Here is a 26,704-nt window from a genome sequence, read left to right as displayed (position 1 = left end):
GGGACTATTATAGTAACTCTGGTATTTAAATGTCTTCTGCCATTATTTGAGATAGGATTTAGCTTGGAAAAAGTGATGTAGATTTGTCCTTTTCTATTTACTTTAAATGATTTTTGTTTTGAACTTTTCAAAAATCAAAACCATTAAGCCATTTGCTACTTTAAATTTTCTGGCATTCAGTATTTTATTTTCCCCCCTCAAACCTTATGATCTTGCTCAAGACCAGTTGAAAAGACTGTTAAATGCACGTATTGTTGAGGGCTCCGCTCAGAGGAATAATACACGGTTGTTTGTTGTGCCATTATTTCTCTCAGATCGATCCGTTAGTTTAGTGGGAAGTCACAGGGTAGAATGCTGGGCGGGAGAATAAAGGCTAGCAAGTGTTTTATTTATAAATGTATGTAAGAATTCACATCCTCAGTAATAGCACTGAAATAGCCCAAGAGCAGCATGTCGGGCCTCTAGATATATTTTATCTGAGTAAATGAGCAGGGTATTTTCAAATGGGCCTCACTGAAAGCCCAGTGGATTTTATAAATTGATTACAAAGAGTCTTTTGCCCTTTTCTTCCCTTTTCGTCTTTAGCATTTCTGACGTAATAATCAGACAGACAAATCTCTGTGCTTTGCTCCTGTCATTACAGACTCCCTGCTGTAGCTGCTCAAAGGGCAAATTAACAGGAGCACAATTCCAGGGACCTCTTCCCCTTCTATGAAAACCATCAGCTGCAGGGTTTTGCCTCCCTGAAGCTCTCCACAGGGCTGCAGAAGGGGCATAACAATGGGGGAAGAAGAATAGGGAAGAGGAGGAATAAAAATGGAAAAACCTTATGATTTAGAAGAAGCCCAAAGACATAATCAGTGTTTCACCTTCTGTGATTTAAAGGCTGCATGAGCAAATGACAGTTTGTCTTTCACAATTTATTAATAACTTGCTCTCTCTTTAATTACTTAAATGTTAGTTAACAACGTATCAATAAGGATAGTAAAAATTTTATTATTAACACAAATTTTACACTATTAAGACAGAAATTATAAGACGGATTTTGGCACTTTGAAGACAATCAGAATGATAAGTATGATAGTTTTGGAGACAGGGTAACAACATTTTACTCCTGACTGATTGCATTACATATTGATATTCGTGAGCATCACCATGTAGTGCAATCAGTCAGGAGAAAATGAGTGAAATGTGAACTAATGAGAGCTAATTGTATCATATAATAGCAAGGACACAGAACTCTATCAATTAAATTAGTTTGAGATGAAACAAATATGAATATAATCATGTTTGTAATAATGAGGCAATTAGAGCTAATGAAATAAATGTTAATAAAGACCAGGATCCCCAACCCATTTCTGCCCTTCATCTGATTCCTTCAAACTTCTACTTGTGTTGTATTAATTGACTGTTTTTAATCACTGTTGCTGGTGACTGTGTGAGGATAAGGACAACCTTCACCATCTGCATGTTTCTTGATCTTGCCCCTTGACAAGACACCTCATGGTTACTCTACCTGCATGGCACACCTTGCTCTCTGATGAATAAATCATGTCTTCTTCCACAGAATTTTTGCTTTTTTACAGATCTTGATCTGTGATAGCAATTTGGAATATTTTTATGATATTTCTCTTTTTAACATATTTGAAAGTTGACTTCTATGATGGTTAAGGTTGGGTGTCAACTTTGTTGGGAAATGATTCTTAGTGGTTTGGCAGTTATGATATTGCTTGATGGTTATGTAATGATGCAGCTAGGCAGTTAAAAAATGATGTAGTCATTCCCCATTTTGTGATCTGATATCATATGTCAAAAACTATTGCTACAAAACCATAGAAACCTTTGTTAACAAAGATGCTAAAACATGAAGCTATTGTTTCCTGACATATCCTCCTTTTAGATCTGTACACTTCTAAATGTAAGGTTTCTATTCTGTAAACCATTGTTTCCCAAAGTGGGCAATATAATGCCCTGTGGGGAGCTGGAATGATCCAGGGGTTGGTTGAAGGCCTCAAAAGCAGATACCTACACTTTATCCTGAATTATGGGCTATAGTACAAACATTTTTAATTGCCAGGGGACACTGATATATATTTTTTTATGAAAAGGAAGCAGTAGGCCAAACAAATTTGGAAACTTATGCTTTAATCCTTCCCCAAAGAATTCTGAATTCTTTGATTTACACCACAACAAAGTGGCAGTTTCAGAATGCCTGAGGGACTCAAATCGTTTTCTTTTGAAATGTTCCTTGAGTTTTGTGAACAAAATAGAAATCTGAAGGGGCAAGATCAGAGTTGTAGAGTGGATGGGGTAATGCTTCCCAATGAAATTTTCACAAGACGGCCTTGCTACTCTTAAAAAAATGAGCCTGTTCACTGCTGTGATGGAAAAAAATCCTCCCTGTTGCTGCTTTCATGGCTTTTTTTTTATCCATGTAGTTTTAAAATTTCTTAAAACTTCTTTCCAGGGAGCCCCTATGTCTCTTTAGAAAATCTATTAAGATGAACCCTTTGTAATCCTCAAAAACAGTGGTCCTTATCTTCTGAGCTGACCACTCTGCTTAGAGTATAACTGACTCAGTGGATGCCATCAGAAACCACAGCTTTGAACTTCGAAGACACCCTAATGAGATGAAGGTAGTGTGTTAATTAGAGAACTTGTTTGTAGCTACCCACTGATTGAAGAGAAGCGTTTAAACAAGTTTGACTTGGAAAAAAATCCTGTGCATGTAAGAACTGAAACCCTAGTAACAATGCTTTTTAATTTTCTTTCTTACAATATAATTACTTCCATGATGAAATCTGCCTTGAGCAGCCAATCCAATCGAAAGGGATTTTCCTTGGAGGTGTGGACTGCCTCCAATAAGAAAATGCACATTCCAATAAGACTCTGGATTGATCTGGACCTGAAGCTGTCTAATGGTCATATGACCTCAAGTTCTTGGGCTACTTCAGCCCTGCAACATGTGTGTCAGCAGCCTGCAGTCTGAAGTGCTGGTCTTTCATTCATCAGCCCTTGCAGCTACATGACTCAGGAGAAACGTCTAGCATGGCTCAGAGACTTGTGGTTGGAGTCTCTATAGGACTGCAAGTCTCACAATGAGAGAGCCATTCCCTTGAAGTCAATCTCTCTCCACAGATATGAGGATGTATATAAGCTTTGATCCATAATCCACTCTCATGGAAGCAGCAGTTGAGAAATCAGGTGATGTATTGCATTGGGCATGCATGTTGCACAAGACTGATTAAAAGTGTTAAAAAGGTAAGGGTTGTAAATAATAAAGCACAAATTCAAAGGAGGGAGTAATATGATAGCGTAAATTATGACCACAAAATTGTGGTTTGCAAGAATGCTATGGATGACAGTGGAGGCCCAAACTTCATTTGCAGGGCCCCCCTATGGATTAAGTTGCTGGAAAATCCTCTCTGACCACAGTCCAGGGATCTAAATAGCATTGCTTTCTGACAGATAGCATTGTAAAGATGACGATGGTAGATGTAGGCAGGTTAAAGTGTAATATCCAATCCACTTTAAAGTTATTTCTCTCTAATCGAGATGTTTCTATGTTTTTTCTAATCATTGTTGTTGGGTTTTGTTTGTTCACTTTGCATGATCTTGTATGACTGTGTTTTGTTTTGCATGATTTTCTGTATATGAAAATCAGGTCAGGCAGATCTATAGGCACAGTGATTGCACAGGGGCATGGCAGGGAGAATGTATGGAAATGGGGAGCTAACCACAATGATTTTGAGAAGGAAATGCTGTGAAATCGATTGCACAAATCTTCTTCATACAATCAAACTGTGAACTATATGCCAACAAAACTTTTTAACAAATGTTATGTAAGAAATATATCACTTTGAAGATCAAGCTGCACCAGACCCAAGCCATCTGAAAGCTGGACAATGAATAAGGAATACCAAGGAAGAACTGATGCAATTGAATCATGGTGTTGGTGAAGATTATTGACAATACAGTGGACTGATAGAAGAACCAACAAATCTGTCTTGGAAGAAGTACAATCAGAATGCTCCTTAGAAGTGAAGATAATGAGATAGTTAAGGTTTATTGTGCCAACCTGACTTAAACACGTGGGATTAATTGAGGGGTGTAGCAATAAATTGCTCAGTAAGCCTTGCCTTTCAAGTGCTCTCCGGTCTCTTGCTCTCTGATAGTCGGCCCAGGGTGCAGCTGCCTTAAGCAGTACGCTTCTTCAGCTGGCATGGCTCACTGCCTGCAAGACATTCCTGAGGAGAAGCCACATGGACCTACCCCGATGCAGCCCTGGGTGCTGGAGCAGCCGTGTGGAGACCCCTGCCAGCGCTGAGATGCTTACATGCTCACTGATTCGTCTTTCTTCCTACAGTCGTCATCATTGTGTATGTTTTGTGAGATTGAGGAGGACTTTGTAGATCGGTGTTGGACATGTCGGCTAAGGTTGGACTTATAGGCTTGGATGGCAGTGGGTTGGGATGCTTTCTTGATGTACATTTACCCTTTATATAAAACTCTGTCTTATACACATATAAGTTTCTGTGGATTTTTTTCTCTAGTCTATTCAGACTAACAGAGATGATGAGACTTCATCTCATATACTTTGAGAGCTTCTCAGGAGAGATTCGTCCCTGGAGAAGGTCATTATGCTTAGTAAAGTAGAGTCAGTGAAAAAGAGGAAAAGCCTCCACGGGTAGATTGACACAGTGGCTTCACCAACGGGCTCAAGCATGACAACCATTGTGGGGATGGTGCAGGACCAGGTAATGTTTTCTTCTGTTGTACATGGGGTCACTAGGAAGTCAACGTTTGTTTGACAGCACCTAACAACAATGTATGTTCCACTGATTTTGCTTCTCTAGAGAACCCAGTCTAAGATCACCTCTCAGTATATTCCTCACCATGTGCATTTCAAGTAGATTTTGCTTATTAGTCATTTCCTTGGTTTTCTTACGTCTTTAGAATTCATGTCTCTTAACACCCTATTTCAAAGAGTCACAACTAGGTGGCAAAGCTAGTTTCTTCGAAACTTGGGTAGGAATATATTCTTCAGGAGAAATTAAATCCACTACTTCTCAAGAGAAAATTTCTAAGGGCCCAATTCAGTTTGGTAAATTAATGACATCAATGAAAAATTAGGATTCACAGAGTACAACAGAGATTTAGTTCTTGTGGTCTATGTTGTTAAGAATTTTAAAGGTCTGTGGGCATGGGTATTAGGGAAGATGAGGCAGTAGTCTATTTATGATCAGCTTAGAAATGCATTTATTTAACTAACAAGACTATTTCTGAAAGCATGATGCATTTATACAAATCATGGGTTAGGAAAAACATTTTCTGTGCTGGGTGCCCGTTATATTATGAACATTACAGTCATAATTAATGGAAACTTGAAATACTTTAGTAATTTCTTCTTGATTATCTATTTGGATGTTTCTCTGGTTGGTCTATTTTATTTTTATTCATTGAATTATGTGGTTGTTAGTTAGTGTTAGTGGATGATGTTTGCCCATGAAAGCAGGTGGAACTCTGTTGTGAAAGTTTCCACCAATGTTGTCATTTGGCTAAGGTGTTTTTATCATGTATATTATGGGTGTTTCTGCTTTTGCTTTTGTATTCCATTAAAAAGACTGCAGAACGAGCCATGAGTTAATGTTTCACTTGTAAAAGGTTATGGATTACGCTCAGCTGGTTTCTCAGGCTGACACAGGGTTCATGATTAGAAGAATGACAACAAACGTGAATTGAAGATGTCACTAACCTTTATTGGGCCCTGAGAATCCTGGAGCCGGCGTGACAGGAGGCTATCCTGTTGAAAACAGGATAAAGGAGATGGAAACAAAACAGCACGGATCTTGGCTATTTACATCTTTTAATGAATGCTCTTCACGTTTGGGTTCCTTTGTCTGTCTCCTAGTTTTCAAGGGTTTAGCTGTGAAAAGTGCGGATGGTATCACATACTCTTATCAACCATGGAGTAGACATCTGTCTAGGATGCTTTTTCCTCCAAATTATACGCAGCGTAAAGGGCTACATCGTAAGCCTCATTTGCAGCTGTGCATGTATAAGGTAGCCAATTATCCCGTCTAAATGTTCACCGGTACTGAGTTGGAAAATAGTTTCAGACAGACAATAGATAATGTTCTGTGTTTACATTAGGGCTTCAAACTGGTTCATTCTGATTCACTCCCTGGGAAGAATTTATATTTCCACGCTAGATATACTGAATCCAAATCTACATTTTAGCAAGAGCTCCAGGTGGTTGTCTTGTAGGTGCTTAAGTGATTCATCTTGTTATAATGCAGATTTGGATTCTGTATATTAGGCATGGAAAGGGAAATTGTCCGCAGGGAGTCCAATCCGAATGATTGAAGAGATTTTCCTTTAGAATGATTCTTCTGTCAGGTCAGTGCCCTGAATCATGGAGGAGCTCTGTATAAGAGGTATTTGTAACTTTTTTGGGGGCTGGAGAACAGGTATTTGGGGACCACAATCTGTGTCTTTTGATTCTTGTGCCATCTTATTATATGTTATTTATATGAACTGAATTTGTTTTGCATTTAAAAAGAACATCACTATAATCTTTTGACCATAAACAATTTTAATGTTAAAATAGCTTTATTAAAAGTATATACCATAATAATAAGATGATAAGCCAAATTATACCCAAAGATTGAACATTAGTCCAATTTTATTTTTAAGCAGAAACTTAGCACCTGTAATTGATGGAAGACAGTAGTAACAGGCAGTGATTTGGTTTGCTCAAAATGACAATTTATTTCTGCTGCAATTAAAAAGATTTATTTATGAATATGCTATTGTTCATATTATGTGCCAATGAGTCAGTTCCAACTCATAGCAACCTTATATAACCAAGTAGAACTACCCTACAAAAATGAATTATCCCACAAGGGTCCATAGGCTGCAATCTTCATGGGAACAGATCATCCTGTCCTTTCTCCACAAAGTTGTTGATGCTCCAACTACTGCTGAGTGCTTAGTTAATAAGAAACAGCTTTATCGGTAGTACCGATGAAGAACACAGCTTTCCCCCAGATCCTGGATGCTTCCTCCCCCCAACTACCATGATCCGAATTCTACCTTGCAGGGCTGGATAGGGCAGAGGTTGTACACTGGTGCATATGGGGGCTGGAGGCACAGGGAATCCAGGGTGGATGATACCTTCAGGACCAGGGGTGTGAGGGGCGATGCTGGGAGAGCAGAGGGCGAGTGGTTTGGGAAGGGGGAACTGATTACAGGGGTCCACGTGTGACCTCCTCACTGGGAGAGGGACGGCAGAGAAGGGGGGGAAGGGAGACTCCGGATAGGGCAAGATATGACAAAATAACGATGTATAAATTACCAAGGGCACATTGGGAGGGGGGAGCGGGGAGAGAGGGGAAAAAAAAGAGGACCTGATGCAAAGGGCTTAAGTGGAGAGCGAATGCTTTGAGAATGATTGGGGCGGGGAATGTATGGATGTGCTTTATACAATTGATGTATGTATATGTATGGATTGTGATAAGAGTTGTATGAGTCCCTAATAAAATGTAAAAAAAAAGAGCAATAACAACCAAAATTTTGTTAGTGATTACATATATATATGCTATAAAAAGATAGATGTATATGTATGCTATAAAGATGATGGAGAGCATAAAAAAAGAAACAGCTTTATATGAAGAGTAATTGTACATTAATAAAACATCCCAGCCCAGTCCAGATCAAGTCCGTGAGTTCACTATTAGCCTGTAAGTCTGATGTTCACCCATAAGTCTGATATTCACCCATGAATTCCTCTTGAGACTCTCGTAACACATGCAATGACACCAAGTACAGGAAGATCACAGGCCAGTGGGTGGAAAGTCTTGTGGATCCAGGTAGGTAGAAGCATCTCAGCAGTGGAGTAGGGCTCCAAGGCTCTGGCTGCATCAATGTAGCTCCATCAGGCTTGGCATCAGTAATGTCTCACAGAGTCAGTGAGTGTCCCACCTCCAGCGAGCTATTTAGCTTCTTAGTGCCTCTAAATGAGGTCATCTGCTGTGACTTGATTGACAGGCTAGACTCCACCCCTCCAGAGTTGACACCAGATCATGAAACTGCCACAATAAGAGAATAAGAGATCTTCAATATCAACTTGTATTTCGTAATTCCAAGTTAAATGGTAAATTAATGCACTCATCTTGATTTCTTTGCCAGTGGTATTTTAAACTTTCTTATTCTCTTAGTAGGTACTTTTAACTCTTGCATATTTTGATTAAACAACTCTTTTTTTTTCAAATTTACATCATATCCTATCAATTATTTGCTTTTTTATCCAACTTACTAACCTTATATGGGCTTGTGATAGTTAAGATTTATTGTGCCAACCTGGCCGATGAACACATGTGGGATTCATTGAAGGGCAGAGAGAGAAATGACTCAGTGAGCCTCGCCTGTCTGGTCTCTTGCTTTCTGATGGTCAGACAAGTTGTGGCTGCCTTAGCTAGTTCTCTGCCTCAGCTGGCAAGGCTCACTTTCTGTGAGACATCCCTGAGGAGGACATGAACCTACCCTGATGCAGCCCTGAGTGCTGGAGCAGCTGTGTGGAAACCCCTGCCAGCGCTTAGCTGCTTACATGCTAACTGATTCGGCTTTCCTCCTGTATTAGGCATCATTGTGTGTGTTTTGTGAGATTGAGGAGGATTTTGTAGATCAATGTCGGACAAATGGGCTAATTTTGGATTTATGGGCTTGGACTGGACTGGGTTGGGGTGCTTAATAAACAATTACCCTTTATATAGTACTCTTTCTTGTATAAAATATGAGTGTTTATGAATTTTGTTTCTTCAGTCTACCTAGACTAACACAGGGCTCAAACAATTGTGAGGATGGCTTCAGAACTGGGCAATGTTTCATTTTGTTCTACATAGGTTCACTGCGAATTGGAACTGTCCTGATGAACCCACCACCAAGAGCACTGTTTCTGGGGATCACAGTCTCCCATCTCTTTCAACTTCAGAGAGTCTTGTGCACCCCTAACCATCACACAGGTCTGAGAGCTGGGGCAGCTGTATCTGAGTCATGGCCGTTGAGAATGAAAACTTAGCAGGTTATATCTCTGGTCTGTAAATGAAGACTGATTTTTGCAAGATGATTTAGGGTATATGATTTCATTTTTTTCTAAGTATCTCATGTGAATGGACCTCCCTTCTTTATGTATGAAGAAAATTGCTCTTGCAGAACATGCAAAGACACATGAAGTAGCCGTCTTCAGTCATGCACAGTGTCCTGATAGTGTGGGCAGGGAGCTGCGTTACTTGGATATCCGAAAGCACAAAAAGCAGTGACCTAGTTTTTGTGTGACTCTGAGGATAAATTTTTGTGAGGTAGAAGCAAACTGGCAGCCCGTGCAAAGGGAAAGACATGGCAGGTAGGCTTTGGATTAGCACCCAACTATATTCCAGTGTCCCCGTCTGACTCGCGAGCTGCCTAATGCGTGCTGTAACTCTGCAGCTTCCAGCACCTTTAAACAGGGCTTATTCTTTGGATATTGCTTGACTCCTTTAGGTCTTGGAGAAAAGAAACACACGGCTTTATTGGTGGTAAAGGTGGTTAAATATACACCACGGGAAAATGATCTTTTCTATGTTCTCAGCCGGGCCAGCCATTAACGAGCAAGCTTTTTCATCTACACTTCTCCACACTCGACCTGGTGGGACTGTGTCTGCCTTGACCTAAATAGCATGTCTTGTGCCTGATAGTATGAGAAAGGGAAATATAATCCAGGAACAAATGAAAATGTGGTACCCAGATGTCTAGAATAGCCCTACAGGTGTGCTGACTGTAACTCCTAAATGAGGCATATTTTGCAACAGGCCAACACTTTCCATGGTGACTTTGTACTGAGTATTTGTTGGTACCACCATGGGTCTGTCAGCTTGTCATACCATGGTGGCCGTGCGTTGCTACAATGCTGAAGGCAGTGTTACTGGTACTTCAGATTCAAGCAGGGTCACCAAAATGAACCGATTTCAGCAGAAATTTCAGACTAAGAGCAGACTGCTAATACGGAATAGGCTGTCCCCTAAACCATCAAAACATTGGGATGGTGAGGTCGTTAGTTTATTGTGCCAACCTGGCCTATAAACACATGTGGGATTAATTGAAGAGCGGAGAGACAAATGGCTCGGCGAGCCTTGCCTTTTTTGTCTCTTGCTCTTTGATCATCGGACCAGTGTGCACCTGCCTTAGCTGGTTCTCTGCCTCAATTTTCAAGCTACACTATCTGTGGGACAACTAACCCGTGGACTGTGTCGCTGCAATTTGAGGTGCCTTCAAGACCTGCTTCTCCACACCATTGGAATTTACATCTCTGAGCTGGGCACTGTCAGAACCTGTCATCTGGCTGACTGTTGGTGACCTGCCTTGCTGTTTGCTGCCTGGGTCCAGATAGCCTGAATTGCTCTACAGAGGACTACCTGGGAGCCCTCAAGACTTGAAGGACTGCCAGTGTCTCACAACTATCTCATGGCAGTGGGTTGCTGAGCCATTTGTACTGCTTTATAATTTAATGAACTGTTTATTTCTTATATAATATATCTATCTGTATAAATATATATAAGATATTATCGTTCTGGTTTTGTTTCTCTAGAGAACGCTGTCTAACACCAATGGCATCAACCATTGTCAGTTACTGAAAACCTAATGATCAGAAGCACAATATTATCAGAGGTGGTGCCAGAAGAGGAGCCCCTGAGGTCAGAAAGCAGTCAAACTACAGCAGAGGAAGAGCTGCCTTCTTCAGGTAGAGTCCACTAGAATGGCACAGAGGGAGAAAAGCCGGCAGAAGTAAAGACTCCAGGATCTCCATCTGCTTATGGGGCACAATGCAAACTGTGAGGAAACAGTTGCAAATATCAATTAATAATTGGAACTTGGAATGAACAAAGTATGAATTGAGATAAATTGGAAGTCATTAAATATGAAATTTAACTCATAAAGATTGATATTTGAGATAGTTTATTGTGCCAGCCTGGCTGATAAACACAAGTGGGATTAATTGAAGGGCAGAGAGATAAATGGCTCGATGAGCCTCGCCTTTCTTGTCTCGCTCTTTGATCATTGGACCAGGGTGCGGCTACCTTGCTTGTTCTGTGCCTCAATTTACAGGCTGCACTACCTGTGGAATGCCTAACCTGTGAACTGTGTCACTGTAAGTTGAGGTCCCTTTAAGACCACATGATTGAAATGAATGTACATCTCTGGAGCTGGGGACTGACAGTTGGTGACCTGGCTGAAGGTTGGTGACCTGCCTTGCTTTTTGCTCCCTGTGTTGATCTAGTCTAGCTCTCTCTACAGAGGACTACCTGGTAGCCCTCAAGACTTAAAGGACTGACAGTGTCTCACAACTCTCTCACGGGAGTGAGTTGCATTGAGCCATTTGTACTGCTTTATAATTTAACTGTTCATTTCTTGTATTATATATCTATCTGTATATAATTTAATAGTTCATTTCTTGTGTTATCTATCTATATCTATATCTATATATAATTACTAGCAATCTGGTTTTGTCTATCTAAAGAACCCTGTCTAACACAATATTCTAGGTATTAGTGAGTTGAACTGGAGTAGTATTGACGTTTTAAATCAGAAAATCATTACTACCAGGATTGACCCAATCAAGAGGAATGGCATTGCCTTTATCATCAAAGAGGACATTTCAAGATCTGTCTGTGACAGGATAGTATATATCCACATGTAAGGAAATCCAATCAATACATATTTATGCACCAACTGTTACTGATGACAGAAAAGGAAGAATTCTACCAACATCTTCAGTTTGAAATTGATCACATATGCAATCAAGAGGTGTTAATAATTATTGAAATATGGAATACAAATATTGGAAACAAAGAGGAAGGAATAGTTGGAAAATATGGTCTTGGTGATAGAAATAAACTGGAGAATCACATGATGCAAGACCAATGACTACTTCATTGCAAATACATTTTTTAAAACAACACAAAGGCTATTATACACATGGGGTTCTTTAGAAAGGATGATTGAGAAGTACACTATCAGCAGCCAAAACCAGGCCAGGAGCTGACTGTGGAAGCAACTATCAATTGCTCATATGTTCAAGTTGAAGCCCAAGAAAATTAAAACAAGTTCATGAAAGCCAAAATAAGACCTTGCCACCTAAATTTGAGAACATTTCAAGAAGAGATGTGATGCGTTATGAACTAAGAGCAGAAGACATGCTGAGCTGTGGGGTGACATCAAGCACATCAGACATGAAGATAGCAGAAGGTCATTAAAAAGACAAGAAAGAGAGAAAAGCTCAAAGCAGAGATCAGAAGAAACTCTGAAATTTGCTCTTGGTCATAGAGTCGCTACGGCAAATGGAAGGAATGATGAGGTCAAATGGCTGAGCAGAAAAGATCCAACGGCATCTTAAGAAGACAAAGAAAATATCATTTTAAAATGTACAAAGACCTGGAGTTGGAAAACCAAAAAAGAAGGACACACTCAGCCTATCTTAAACTGAAAGAAAAAATTCAAACATCAAACTGTACTATCGAAAGGTTCTATGGGCAAGACACTGAATGATGCAGGAAGCATCCAAGGAAAGGAAAATAATGCACAGAATCAGTGTACCAAAAAGAAGCAGTCCACATTCAACATTTCAAGAGGAAGCATATGGGCAAGAAACAATGGTGCTGAAGGAAGAAGTCCAAGCTGCACTGAAAGCATTAGCCAAAGGTAAGGCTCCAGGAACTGATGGGATACCAATTGAAATGTTTTAACAAGCTGAAATCTGGTAGACAGGTACATGGCCAAATAACTGGAAGAGGTCTATATTTGTACCATTCCAAAGAACAAATGTATTTTTCAGGGTTCCATATCTTTGTGGAAAATGATTAAACAGAAATACTAACTTTGAGATATTATCCTCCATTACTGAAACAAGTAACTCGTATCATCTTTTTGGATTGCATTTCATTAAAACTTAATTAAAGTCATTGAATGTTCACACAAGAAATGTGAGGCCATCCAAAACTTTTATTTTATTGACTCTGAAAAGGATTTTTAATGAAAAATAAACATACTTACAAAAATAATTTGAGAAGTGTTAAGTCACACACACTAACCAAACTATTAAATTTGGGCTATTATCTTTGGGCCTGGTGCCATATTTCTCACCCCTTCACTTCTTTTTTAAAATTTTTTACAAGTCATCCAATATATAAATTCATTTTATAATATTTGTCTTTTTGTAATTAAAATGTAATATATTCATGGACCGTTGTTAACAGTCTACCTCCAGAGTAGTGGACTGGGCTGTGCAGAAGGAAGGACTTGGGGTACCCCAAGCTTGAAATTATCTCTAAAACTGTGGACTTCCTTATTGATTTTGGTAGACCTACTATGAAACACCAAGTCCTTGCCAGGACTTGTCACTATTCTCTCCCGCTTAAAAGTCAATCAATTACTTCCTTGATACCTAAGCTTTGGTTGTGATCTTGGAGTCGGATTTATGATACGAATGTGGGATCACACTACTGTTTGGCATGGTTCAAACCTCCCACAACTTTGCACCTTTATCAAAAGCAATTCCTATCGGCCATTTCTTCATATCCTTCCAGTAAGTGATGTTGGCAGGGGCCATCGAACCGGTTCTGACCCATAGTGACCCTGTGCACAACAGAAGGAAACACTGCTCGGTCCTGCACCGTGTTCACGATTGTTCCTTTGCCCGAGTCCGTTGTGGCAGCAGCTATGTCAGCCCATCTACTGAGGGCCTTTCTTCTTTTAGCTGCCTCTCTGTCCTTCTCCTGACACCATGTCTAAAGTATGTAAAATGAAGCCTCATCATCCTTGCCTCTAATGAGCACTCTGGTCATATACTTCCAAGACGTCGGCTTGTCGTTTTAGCAGTTCGTGGTATTTTCAATACTCTTCCAGCACCGCAATCAGCTGCTTCCTTTCTTCTCAGTCTCGCGTAGTCAATGGCCAGTTTTCACACGCACATGATGGAACTGAAAATAGAGTGGCTTGGGTAAGGCGTACCCTAGTCCTCAGATCAATGCCCTTGCCTTTCAATGCTCTGAAGAGATCGTGTGTAGCAGACTTGCCCAATGCCACTTCGCTTTTGATCTCTTGACTGCTGCGATAGGCATTGATTGTGGATCCTAGCAGGATGAAATCCATGACAATTTCAACCCTTTCTCCATTTAGCACCTATTCAATGCTACCTATTAGTTCAGTTGTGAGGATTTTAGTCTTCTTCATATAATCCAACGTCTCTGATTATCTGCTCAGCATACAGATTCAAAAAATATAGTGAGAGGATAAAGCCCTAGCACACACCTTTCTGGTTTTAAACCATGCAGTATTCCTTGTTCTGTTCACATAACTGCCTCTTGATCCATGTACAGGTTCCACATGAGCACAATGAAGTGTTCTGGAATTCCCATTCTTCTCAAGGCTGTCCATAGTTTGTTATGGTCCACACAGTCGAATGCCTTTACATAGTCAATGAAACAAAAGAAAACACATTTCTGGTATTTGCTGCTTTGAGTCAAGATGCAGGTGAACCTCTGGCAGCTCCCTGTCAATGTACTACTACAGCCACTGTTGGACAACCTTCAACAAAATGTTACTTGCCTGTGATGTCAATGATCTCTTTCTATAATTTGAACATGCTGTTGGGTCACCTTTCTTTGGAATGGGTGGAAATGCAAATCTCTTTCAGTCAGTTGGCCAACTGTCTTCCAAATTTCTTGGAATAGATGAGTAAATGCTTCCAGTGCATTATAAGCTTGTTGAAATATTGTAACTGATAATCCATAAATTCCTGGAGTCTTGTTTTTGGCTAATGCTTTCAGTGCAGCTTGAATTTCTTTCTTCAACAATATTGGTTCTTGCTCATATGCTACCTCCTGAAATGGTTGGATGTTTACTGGTTCTTTATGGTGCAGTGAATCTGTGTATATCTTTCATCTGCTTTTGATGCTTCCTGCACCATTCAACATATTGTCCATAGAACATTACAGTAAGTGATAGGCAGTTATAAGTATTTATCAGATGAATAATGATTTTAAAGTCATGTAGACTACTCCAGCTCTTTCTTACTTAAATTTTTGTTGTTGAAAAGGAACACAACAGAACACACACAGATTCAATAATTTATCTATGTAGAGTTGAGTGACATTGATTACATTATTCACTTGAAGACTTGAGAGAGAGAGAGAGAGAGAGAGAGAGAGAAAGATTGATACCAAAGAAATGGTACACAGGTGTAGAGTGGGTAAGTTCCAAGTTTATGGATCAGATGTTAAACTGGAGTCTTCTCTTGAATCATGTAGCTGCAAGGGCTGATAACCTAAGATTGGAAAACCAGACAACAGGTTATTTTTTGGTAGAGGTGAATGAATCTAAGGTCAGCAGATAAAATGGCAGGCTGCTGACAACTCCCAACATTGGCAAGAAATATGGTAGGTAGTTGATTCAAGGCCAAAAAACCAGAAGTGAAGAATGAGTCTGATCCAGACCTAGCAGCAAAGAAGTGAACTTTTCCACAGTGTCTGCTTATTTGGGAATAGGTCATTATACCTGGAGGAAACTTCATTTCACTCGATTGGTTACTCAAAGCAGAACTCATCTTGGCTATGATTACGTTATGTTAGATCTCATCATAGGGGATTACTAGGTGTTTACTACCAAACCAATGAGAATCCTGGCCTAACCACATTGTAAACAAAACAAAACAACAAAAAAACAACCTTAATTATCAGAAGTGGTACAAACTTCCTTTTCCTGAGTTGTTTCTCCTTCATTAACATAAACCCACTTCCACTAAATTTCCTATCTCATGATTTGAGTTGCTGTATCAATTTCATTCCATGTAGATAGTTCATAAAAGAGCACATGGCTTAAGGCAGGAATTCTTTCCTAGTTATGCTGACCTTTTGTTTGAAGAAGACTTCAGGTGATATTTTTGGGTTACGGTCTAAAGATTGCTTCAGGGTAATAATTTCAGGGGTATAGCTATTCTCCATGACTTCAGAAAGTCTAGAGTTCCCAAGAATTTAAAATTCTGATCTATCTGTTTCATTTTTTAAGCAGGATTCTCCTAGGATTCTTGATCAAAACATTCAGTGACAGTATGTAGTACTATCCAGCTCTTCAAGTCTCACGGAAGCAATTCATCTCATATTTCATTTCTTCCTTCTGTTCCTTTTCCTCCTTCCTCTGTTGTTCCAGGAAACAGAGACCAAAGGTTGCACCTTGGATGGCTGTTGGCCCCTTTGTAGAAGAGTAGCTCAGCAAGGAACTTCATACTGGATTTGCATGTCTCTCAAGCATGAAAGATAGTCATTGTCTTTGGACACTAAGGTATTCTTGACAAAGCGGGGTATTTACTCCTGTTCCCAACACCCAGAAACTCTAGGAAGCTTCACACTTTTTGCCACAACTTCCTTGTTTTCTCAGAATCCCCTGTCTCCTTTGCATCTAGACATCCTCACCAGCAAGGCCTCCATCATACATAGAAACTATTCAGATTTCAGGGTGAGGCAATTTTCTCTTCCTTGTCCTCCTCCCCTCAAATACAACACTGGGAAATTAGTTCAAGCAGAAATTTATAAATACTACAAGGATATAAAAATCTGAACAAGGTAGGAGGTGGGGAGAGAGAGAGAGAGAGAGAGAGAGAGAGAGAGAGAGAGAGAGAGAGAGAGAGAGAGAGAAGATGGAATTCTCACATATTGCTAGTTTGTATTACCTCTGTGCATCTAAGCATTTTAGAAATAGATGTAAGCATACTGTGCCATGTTGTTATTGTTGTTAAGTGCTATCCAGTAGGTGTTGTTGTAGGGGCTGTTGAGTTGGTTCCAACCGATAGTGATCCTATCCACAGAAGAACAAAACACTTCCCAGGTCTACGAGACCCTCACAATCATTCCTACGCTTGAGCCCATGGTTGCATCTGTCTTGAGGGTCACCCTCGTTTGCACTGCCCCTCTACTTTACCAAGCATGATATCCCTGTCCAGGACTTACCTATCCTGGCAACATGTCTAAAGCATGTCAGACCAATTCTTGCCATCCTTGCCTGTGAGGAGCACTCTGACTGCACTTCTTCCAAGACACATTGGTTTGTCATACAGCAGTTCCTCATACTTTCAATATTCTCTAGCACTAAAGTTAAAATGCATGGATTCTTCTTCAGGCTTTCATATTCAATGTTCAACTTTCACATGCATCTGAGGCAATTGCAAACACCATGACTTAGGTCAAGATGGCCTCAAAGTAACCTCCCAGCTTTAAAATACTGTTCTAAAGACGTCTTGTGCAACAGACTTGCCCAATGCAACTCGTCTTTTGATCTCTTGCCTGCTGCTTCCATGAGCAGTGATGGTGGATCCAAGCAAGATGAAATCCTTGGCAACTCCCACCTCTGGTTGTGAGGATTTGGGTCTTTTTTTACTTTGAGTTTTAATCCACACTGAGGGCTACAGTCCTTGATCTTCCTCTGTGTTAAAAGCAAGCAAGGTTGTGTCATCTGCAGATCACAGGGTTTTTTTTTTTAATTGAAAGATCATTGTAGGTTGTACACTGGTGCAGATAGGAGCTGGAGGCACAGGGAATCCAGGGTAGGTAATACCTTCAGGACCAGGGGTGTGAGGGGCTATTCTGGGAGGGTAGAGGGCAAGTGGGTTGGAAAGAGGGAACTGATTATTTACAATTTATAAGTTATCAAGGGCTCATGAGGGAGGGGGGAGTGAGGAGGGAGGGGAAAAAAGAAGACTTGATGCAAAGGGCTTAAGTGGAGAGCAAATGCTTTGAAAATGATTAGGGCAAAGAATGTACAGATGTGCTTTGTATAATTGATGTATGTATATGTATGGATTGTGATAAGAGTTGTATGGGTCCCTAATAAAATGTTTAAAAAAGATCATTTTATTGGGGACTTGTACAACTCATAATAATCCATATATCGATTGTATTGAGCATATTTGTACATATGTTGCCATCATTCTTTTCTAGACATTTACTGTCTATCGAACCCTTGGTATCCGCTACTCTCTTCACCTCCCTCCCATGACCCCTTGATAAATTTATTATTATTTTCATATCTTACCCCGACCACTGTCTCCCTTCTCCCATGGTTTCTGTTGTTCTTCCCCTGGAGGTGTGGGTGGGGGCGGTCATGTGTGGATCGCTGATGTCTGTTTCTTCTTCCTCCCTCCTCACCCTCCCAGCTTGTTAATACCCTTCCTCCAATCCTGGTGCCACAGTCTTCTTCATTTGCTAAAGCAAATGGAAGGATTAAGAGCAAGTTTCAGAATCTCTTCTGACAGTCACTGTGAACTTTTCTCTCTCTTGCCTTTGTAAAGACCCTTTTCCTTTCTTCATGAATGGTATTTTTGATGTCCTCCCACAGCTCACCACGTTTTCTGTCATTAGTGTTCAATGTCTGAAATCTGTTTCTGACATGGTCTCGAAATTAAGTGGGATATCCTTAAAGTCATATTTTTGGCTCTTGTGGACTTGTTTTAATTTTCTTCAGCTTTATCCTGAACTTCCTAATGAGCAATCAAAAGTCTGTTTCACAGTCAGCCCCTGGCCTGGTTTTACAGCTGACATTGAGTTTTTCCATTGTCTCGTCTCACAAAAGTAGTCAGTTTGGTTTCTATGTATACTATGCATAATATAATACATAATATGGAGACGTTTGTGCATATAATCGCCATGGTGTTGTTGAAAAAGGTGTCTGCTATGAACAGCTCATAGGTCTTGCAAAGTTTCACCGTGCCCTCTCCAGCTTTGTTTCTATCACCAAGACCATTTCCAACACCTTTCCTCCAATTTGTTTTAAACTTCTGCATTTCAATTGCCAATAATTATCCATGCATTCTGTTCGCATGTTTGATCAGTTTTAGACTGAAGACTTGGGTAACATTCCTTAATTTCATCATCAACAGCTTTAAAGGTTGGTGCATATATTTGAATAACGGTTGTATTTATTGAATTTCTTTGAAGGCAGATTGCTATCACAGACAGTATTGTTCTTCCCGATGGGTCTTGCCATGCCCTTTTCCATAATGAATGCATACCATTCCTCCTGACCATGTCATTACTGATGTAGTCAATCACTGGGTTGCAATAATTCAGAATGACCAATACCAGTCCATTTCAGCTCCCTAATCTTTACGACTTCCATTTCATTTTTTTACAACTTCCAATTTTCCTAGATTCTTACTTCATATATTCTAAGTTCTGATTATTAGTAGATTTTGTGTAGCTCTTTCTTCTCATTTTGAGTTGTGCCCATCAGCAAATAAAGATCCCGAAGGCTTTATTTCCACAGGCCTCACTTTATTCATACCACCATGGTCACCGCTGCGAAAGCAACTCTCTCAGTCACATTTTGGAGTGCTCGCTGACCGGAGGGGCCCACCTTCTGGCACTATCTCTGACAATCTCCTGCTTGCAGGAGATGTTAGTGTGTTTCAAAGGTATGCATAAGGTTTTCCAGTCCATAGAAGAAAATCAAACACTGCTGGTACAGCACCATCCTCACAATTGAGACGTTGGAGCCCATTGTGGGAGCCACTGTGCCAATTTGGCTTGTTGAAGGGTGATCTTCCTCTTTTTTCGCCATTCTTCTACTTTAGCATGCGTAATGTTCCTTACCAGGGACTGGTCTCTCCTGATAACATGTCCAAAGTATGTGAGATGAAGTTTTACCATCTTTTCTTCTATGAAATTCTCTTATTTTACTTCTTCTAAGATGCACTTACTTTTGTTTTTCAGTTCATGATATTTTTTTACATTCTTTGCCAACATCATAATTAAAAAGTGTCAGTACTTTGATCTTTCTGATTAATTGCCCAAGTTTCACATTCATAAGAAGTGATTGGTGATACCATAGCTTGGATCAGATGCACCTGAGTCTTTGAAGTGATATCTTTGCTCTTCAACTCTTTAAAGAAGGCTTGTGCAGAAGATTTGCTTAATACAAAATATTGTTTAATTTCTTCATTATGTTACAAGAGGCATATTTTCTTAAGGCTTTTCCCGACAGCCAGACATTTAGAATGCTTTTACTTCCATAGAAAATGCCAAAGTGAATGGATTTGTCTTCAGAGGCTTTCTTTTGTGAATTAAATAAGGTAATATGTGTAAAGTACCAAGCAGAGAAACATTAATTAACTTTATTTATTAAGATAAACTTATAGAGAATGTACCATTCTATTAAAATATATAAATAATTTATAGGCTCTTTATTTGTAAGGTCATCTTGCTTTCCAAAGGACTGTACAACCATTTCAACTACATTTTATAATCCTTTGTCAATCAAATCATTGTAAAATACCTCTCAAGTTCATGATGAATACCAGCAAGAGTGGATTTTCCTCCTTTGAATATAGTTGCCCTCTCTGTGTACAGTGCTTGATTATACCCTTGAACTTGTTTCTATATGTCTGATTTATTTTTAAATAAAATAATACAAGTTTTCACCATTGAATTGAGTTTTGCCTTTGTGGCTTCTATACTTCAAGGTTAAGAGACCGAACATTTCTCCATTAACCTGACAATCATTCTATTCTCTAGTCTGCTAATCTTTTAACAATTTGACCTTTAGTATTTATGTCTCCAGTTTTCCTGTAGTTTTTAAAATGATATAATGAGAAAATCCAGTTTTTACTGAATTTGAATGTAATGATCACTAGTAGTTGGTGAAGATAAGTTTAAAAATGCTTGCAACCATATGTCAACACGAAACTACCAGAAATTCAGATTGGATGTAGAACTGGATGTGAAACAAGGAATATTATTCCTAATGCCAGATGGATCTTGGCTGGAAGCATATGTTCATTTGTATTTTATTGACTATGCAAAGGCATGTGGATCATAACCAACTGTGGATAACAAACATTGAGAAGAATTCTGGAATATTTAATTGTGCTCCTGCAAAACCTGTACATAGACCAAGAGGTAGTCTTTGGAATACAACAAGGGAATATTGCACAGTTTAAAATCAGGAAATGTGTTTGTCAGGGTTATAACTTCTCACCATTCTCCTTCAATCTATATACTGAGCAAATAATCTGAGAAACTGGATTATGTGGTATTAGGATTGGAGGAAGGTTTATTAACAGTCAGTGATATGTGGTTGATAAAACTTAGCTTGCTGAAAGTGAAAAGGACTTGAAACACTTTCTTATTTTAAGCATTTTTTTGTATTGGGGGCACTTACAGCTCTTATCACAGCCTGTGTGATCATGAGGTATTGAGGGGAATCAGGTATCAGGCATCAAAGACCCAAACCAAACCAAACAAAATCATACTGATGTGAATGAGGGGGAGGTCAGAGTGGAGACCTAAAGCCCATCAGTAGTTAATTGGACATCCTCTTCAGAAGGGCCACAAGACAGCGATGAACCAGTCAGGGTGCAATATAGCACCGACAAAACACACAACTCTCCTCTAGTTCTTTAATGCTCCCTCTACCCCACTATCATGACCCCAATTCTACCTTAGAAACCTAGCTAGACAAGAATATGTACTCTAGTACAGATAAGAGCTTGCAACACAGGGAATCCAGGACAGATAACTTCCCTCAGGACCAATAAGTGGAGCATCGAAACTAGGAGGGTAAGGGAAGGGTTAGGGAGGAGTAAGGGGAAACCAGTAACAGTGATCGATGTATGGGCCACTCCCAGGGGTGTAGACAACAAAAAGTGGGTGAAGGGAGACAGCGGTCGGTGTAAGACATGAAAAAAATTATAAATTATCAATGGCTCCTGGTGGAGGGAGGGTGAGGGGGGGGGAAAGGAGGAGCTGGTACCAAGGACTCAAGTAGAAAGAAAATGTTTTGAAAAGGATGACGGCAACATATGTACAGATGTGTTTGACACAATGAATATGTATGGATTTTGATAAGAGCTGTAAGACCTCCCCCAATAAAATAAAACTTGAAGCACTTTATGATAAATATCAACCTGTGCGTTGGACATATTATATCAGGAGAGACCAGTTCTTAGAAGAGGGCATCATGCTTGATCACGTAGAGGGTTGGGGATACCGAGGAAGAGCTGCCATGGGGTGAATTGACCCAGTAGCTGCAACACTTGGCTCAAATACAACAAGTAGGAGAGTGATGCAGGATGCAGGATGCAGGAGAGTGATGCAGGATGGGCAGTGCTTTGTTCTGTTGCTCACAGAGGTGCTGGGACTCAGAAACAACTTCATGGCACCCAACAACCAGAACAACCTATTTTAGAGAATCATCCCATTTTATTTATAATGTATTCATGTTTAAACTACATTACTGGTTTATTACTGGGCTCTCCAGTCTGTTATATTTATCAAAATGTGCAAATTTATACTTGTGTTTGTTATCTTTGGGTTATAGTTAGTGACTATGGGGTTTGGTTATGTGCCTTTCTCGTTCTCTTGTGGTTCACATCGTTTAAGGCTGAGGCCACAGTGTTCTATTGTATTTCATTGTTACAACAATGAAGCTACTTATGACAGGTAGAAAGATTAGGGATCAAGGGGGTTGTCACCGCCGAATACCTACACTAAACGAAAATGAGCTGGCCATGCCGTAATAAAGGGGCTGCAAAGAAATCAGGCTCACAATGAGACGCCATCCAAAACTGCGCATGCGCACACTAAGGTCATTTCCACAGGTCACTGTCAAAGGTGTACCTGAGCAGCCACTAAGGATGGGAATGCCCTCAACCATGCCCCCTCAAGTAGAGTTCGGCGGGGATAAAAGCAGGGACGGAGGGCAGTTGATCTCTCTCTGGCTCTGCACTCTTGCTCCGGTACTTCGTTCACGTGGGGTTTTCCCCTGAAGTGGCCATCTTCAGTCACCAACTCCTCTGCGAGACCTTGCCAGCTTTCCAGAGATCAGGTGTACTTCCCAAGACTGTAATATCTGAAACTTCTCTTTCCCTCCTAAAAGTTACTTGGATTAACAAAGTGCTTCTAGAAGCCCCAGGAATTCTTTCAGTGTTGGGAAGCAAGACCGAGGTAAACCATTCCAGAGACCTAACACTTAGATTTTCACTTGGAATCAGGTCGAAAAATAAAGTAATTATGATATATTTTATTTTTAAAATCTCTCATGATTGTTCATTTTCTGGGCACTCTTAAATACTGAACTTAGTTTCCCAAACTTACAGTTTGAACTAGATAAAATTTCAGAAGCAACTGTGGCCGTTTGATGTGTGAAGCTGCTGGTCCTTTTGTAGATTTTAGGTGTTTTACTTAGTGGTAATTTAAATAAAGGTGAGAAGCCTGAGTCCGTGGTGATCGTGATTGTTTCCAAGAGTCCACTGATATTATAGAAGAAAGATAAATTAATAATTGTCCTGGAAACCAGGAAAAGGTGTCCCAGTGTCCAGTGCGAATGGTGTAGGTTTTCAGACAGGTTTCAGACAGGGTTTGATAAAGTCAAGGATTGGTGATCACCAGGAAGACCCTCAGTCAGATGGACTGGCACACTGGCTGCAACAAGGGGCTCAAATGACAATTGTGAGGAAGGAGCAGGGAGTTTAAATTGCTTTGTTTCTTTGAGGGAAACTGACATTTGCCTATTGTTATATTTTGTAAAAGTCCTTTCAACTGGGTCCTAGAATATATACTCCAGGGATATTTGAACACGTGCATGAGGATGCATGCGAAAGGACATCCAGCAACCCGAAAGTCAATCAAAGGAACAACTATTAAATGCATGCATAACTATGCATACTCATATAAATATTATTTGTATGTTTGAATTATTATATTACAAACATTACATATATATCAATGTTTGTTCATGCATTAAAATGTTTTGAAATGTTTACACCCTCAGTGGATACCCACAAGGAGAGAGTGGGAGTTAGTTGAAGGTGGTGAGGGAGAAAGGTGAGTTTTACTTTTGATACTGCATACTTCTGAATTGTTTGGGAAAATTGTAAATGAACATGAGGTTCCCTCTACCTAGTGTTTTACCCACATTTTATTTTCCCACAAATCTGGCCTCTCTCACATTCCTTGTTCCCTATTCTGATTTCCGGTAATCTGGTCTCTGTGGCTCCTTTGGCAAATTCAAAATTAGCACGACTATCACTCTATGAATAAAAGATTTGGGTGCTATTTACCCTCGATGCCATGTTTTCTGAAAGAAAGTAAACCGTACAAAATGTAGTCTGAGTTATTTGTTCAGTGTTCTCTTGTGATAAAACATTGAGCTTAAAACTAGGTTCAATTTTAGAACAAAATTGTTGCAAGCACTTTACTATTTAAGTGTGTGCAGTACTCTGGAGGCGTTGTCATGTGTAGGATAGACAGGTCATGCATTCATTGTCTACAGTCTAAACTGGAAAACAAAACACAACACGAAGAAAACCCACACACAATGAGGAACCAAAAGAAAGAGCGAGCACATTTTACTTATTATGCTAAATCCTTCTCAAGTCCCTCTCCTTCTTTTGATCTAGGTGAGAGCAAGCTGGGAGCCTAATTAAACCAGTGCTGAGTGAGACCAGGAGATATGAACCACAAAACCATTTTGACCAACCAGATTTTGAAGTTGAAGTTAATTAAGAGCAATATACAAATAATCCCTGGAAATAGTGACATTTAAAAATGTGGTTTAAATATGCTGAAGCAGTTATGTAAATCACTAGGAGCGAGACCCTAGAGGAAATGTAAAACATGCAGGCTCACTTCTTAATACCTTTTGGTAATGCTTTCATTAGAGTTAATGTTTGTTGGGGGACTGGGTATTTGGATATAATCGGATGACAGAAATGTTGCAGTCTCACAAGACAAAGAGACATAAGGAGTGGGATGTGGAGAGAGAGACCTATAGGTAAGGGCCAGAGATAACAAGAACAATTAGGAAGTAAGAGACATTTCTGTTTCCGTGGGTGGTTGATGCAGTGTAAGAAGCATACGAACACAAGATGCGGAGGAATCTGCAGTTTAAGGTAGAAGGTGTGACCTCAGTGGTCCCAACGGCTCATACCTTGGGCTCTTGGAAAAGGGATGGCAAAAATGACAATCACAAAACTTTACCCCTCAAGTGAAAAGTTGCACAGGACTTTCAAGGATTTTAATTCAGGGGCGTTTGTTCTTAGGTTGCTGGGAAAGCAAGTACAGACTATTTAATGGCGTTTCTAAGATACTGCATACGATTGGCCAGTGGTGGAATAGGAGACAGAACCCGAGTATTGCCATCCTCCTTTTTACAAAATACCTGCTTACCTTGGGGGCAGAGACTTCTGACACAGCTCCCTTTACAACATAGTCAGTTCCCAAGGTTATTTGGCCTACTGCCTTCTTTTCAGTGCCCTCTTGGCAACTGAAATGCTTTCATACTTGAGCCCATAGTCTGGGAGAAAGCCCCCTGAATCACTCCAGGGGCCCCAGCGTGTGGTCTTGCCCACTTTGGGAAGCACTGCTCCCGAAGCATTTCTGATTAATTCCATGAGCTGCTTCCTGCGCCTCCTCTCCAAATATGCTGGGCTGTCCCCACTCCTTCCATTTCTCCCACTTTTCTCCTTTGCCATTGGCATCTACCGACCCCTTATTCAAAAAGTATAACTTTGTTCACCAGATGAGGTTTTGTTTCTTTTAAAAACATCTATTTTAAGGACTAGTTTATATATACATATCTATATGTGTATATATCTATCTATATCTATCTATCTATCTATCTATCTATCTATCTATCTATCTATCTATCTATATCCCCAAAGAACTGGAATTTTTTTCAAAGCTATGTATTTAAAGTTTTTTGTTTTACAAAACAAAAAAATCTTAGCATCTTCAAAGAATACTCTATTACACTCAATACATTTGTCACCTCTGTGATTCCATTTCTTGGAAATATTTTTCAAACTCATCTGTTTGATTGGCTGACAGCACCACCCTCGTTGTTTTCTTCACGTCTTCCACATTGTCAAATCACTGTCCTTTCATGTCACTCTTCATTTTGCAGAAACAAAAAGAAATCACACGTAGCAAGGTCAGGTGAATAAGGTGTGTGGGGCAAGAGAGGCATGCTGGTTCTTTTTGCCCAAAACTGGCACACTGAGATGGCTGTAGGAGCAGGTGTATTGTCATGGTGGCAAGACCAGTGCCCTACCTGCCACATATCAGGCATTTTTTGTTGCACACTTTTACACTCTCTTTATAGAACCCCTAAGTGGAAAGCTTGATTAACAGTCTGACCTGGTGGAATGAACTCCAAATGCACTATGAGTTGACATTTTCATCCATTTGGGAAGTTGATGGATGTCCAGATGAGGTTTACCATCAGTCAACATTTCACCTTTTTTAAAATGAGAAAACCACTTGTACACTTGCGTTTTTTCCCACAGAGCTGTCCTTGTAAGCTGGCCTCAACATCACAACACTTTCTGTAGCTTTTTTCCTGAGCAAGAAACAAAATTTCACAGCTGCATGCTGTTTTCTTAAATCGGCCATCACAAAAAACAGGGTTCGAGTGAAACTGCTTTTATGAAAAAAATTCACTGTGACCAGAGAGAACCTTCCCAGGCGACACCACTGGGTGCACTAAGTCACCTGGGGGATGGGACAGGGGATGCGTACTAAGAAAGCCCCGCCCAGCATTTTTCCTTTTTATTTTTTTTCCATGCCCACTTACATGTTCTAGGGCAGTGGTTCTCAACCTTTCTGATGCTGCAACTCTTTCATAC

The sequence above is a fragment of the Tenrec ecaudatus genome, chromosome 14 (genome assembly GCF_050624435.1).
Source record: "Tenrec ecaudatus isolate mTenEca1 chromosome 14, mTenEca1.hap1, whole genome shotgun sequence".
NCBI lineage: Eukaryota > Metazoa > Chordata > Mammalia > Afrosoricida > Tenrecidae > Tenrec > Tenrec ecaudatus.
Note: the sequence above shows the minus strand (reverse complement) of the source record.